The sequence below is a fragment of the Amphimedon queenslandica genome, unplaced genomic scaffold (genome assembly GCF_000090795.2).
Source record: "Amphimedon queenslandica unplaced genomic scaffold, v1.1 AMPQUscaffold_12525, whole genome shotgun sequence".
Taxonomy (NCBI): Eukaryota; Metazoa; Porifera; class Demospongiae; order Haplosclerida; family Niphatidae; genus Amphimedon; species Amphimedon queenslandica.
Window position 1 is genome coordinate 3,621 of NW_003547238.1, and position 1,523 is coordinate 5,143.

The 1,523-nt window shown below is 40.2% G+C and overlaps 1 long non-coding RNA gene across 1 annotated transcript in view; it reads right to left on the bottom strand.

The window, feature by feature from the left end:
• LOC109587567 (uncharacterized) overlaps positions 1-365 on the bottom strand; it is a 2,285-nt gene extending 1,920 nt beyond the window's left edge. The window contains exon 1 of the long non-coding RNA XR_002187683.1: positions 143-365. This is a non-coding gene — a long non-coding RNA (uncharacterized LOC109587567). The remainder of the gene's footprint in view (positions 1-142) is intronic.
• Positions 366-1,523: the final 1,158 nt, after the last annotated feature.

A 1,523-nucleotide genomic window follows, 5' to 3' on the forward strand; every position in this document is an offset into this window, starting at 1 on the left:
TATGTAATGGTGTGTGTATAAGGTTAGTGCCAGTAATCATGTGTCAGACTACAAAAAACAAAGTTCATGCAAAAACAATACATGCAATCCTGTCAAGAAACCCTGCAACACTAAAGATACTGTAGAACTTCAACATACTTACGTATTGAGCTGAATAGTTGCTGTGTCAGGGTCCTGTAAGCCAAACTAGCAGAAACCCAGGAGAGGCATCTCGATCTGCCATATTTCTTGATCGTGGGTGAGGTCTTAGGCGTGTCACTGTTGGTTTTAGGCGTGGCATTGTTGAAAACACAATGCCGGCTGAGCGAACCGAGAACGTTTTCTATTTTTCTGAATGTTTTAGCCGGGGAGCGTTTCCGGATCGGGTGAAAATTTGACGAAGATGGGCGTGGTTGGTAGGCGTGGTCTTAATTTACGCATCTCAGCCATGTGCTTACTCAGCTAAAATGGCTATCCGCTGTGCTTCTCGCTGCCGGTTGCCAAAATGCTAATCCTGCTTTTGCAGTGCTGTTCTTCATGACAGGAGCTAATCTAAAACTTTTTTGCAGCTACAACAGGGGGTTCGTCCGAACCCCCCGAACCCCCCCTGGCTACGGGCCTGACATTACAACTTGTTGAAACAGGTGTTGGTAGTAGACTAGTATAGTAGTGATATGTAGATATCTGTCTGTATGATGTAAATAAAACTCATTAAAAATGCAAATATCTAAGAGTAAGACTACCAACAATTGATACCGGAGGAGTATACACTCTGACATAGGCGTATCTAGCCTTCTCCAGCTACTAGGGCACTTAATTAATTATTCATATAATCAATTAATTATTCATAATTAATTAATTATTTGTACTTTAACTATTGATTGTGGGCAATTTGGGCAAATGCATTTTAAAATTTAAGACCTATAACTGCCCTGGTGCTTAAATAAACACTTGGAACATGTAGGTGTGTGTTAAATTATTGTGGCTAACAGTGATAGCTATTGTGGTTAACAGTCCTCCCACTGTTGCAATACTGTGTATAATACAATAACCAATGAACATAATTATGGCTGCAAATTTCTACCCGGGCAAAGCCCGTGCTTGCCCGGGTCCAAATACGCCTATGCACTCTGAACATAATTATACATGAAGCCATAATAATTCTAAGATGATGTATATAGTACTTTATAGACCACCCTAGGCGTGAACATAGATTATATCATAGATACTATATACCCCTGGATACGAAACTCCTCTATGCACACATATAAAATCCCATAAGGAAACGTCATAAACGTCACATCCGGCTGTCCTCACCCTTGTTTCGCTGCATTCATGGCTGCCAGGGTAAGTAAAACAATCACAGCAGCCTATTCGTTTGTTAAAGTAGCTGAATGATCCCTCAGAGGACTTTGCAAAGCCTTTATATATTGAAATAATGCTCATAAACGATAGTTTGAGTGCATATTTTAGTTCTACAATGGATGTCATAGCCTACTTGTTGTGTACATTTCACTCAAGCCACTTTTTTTAGCTTAACTCTG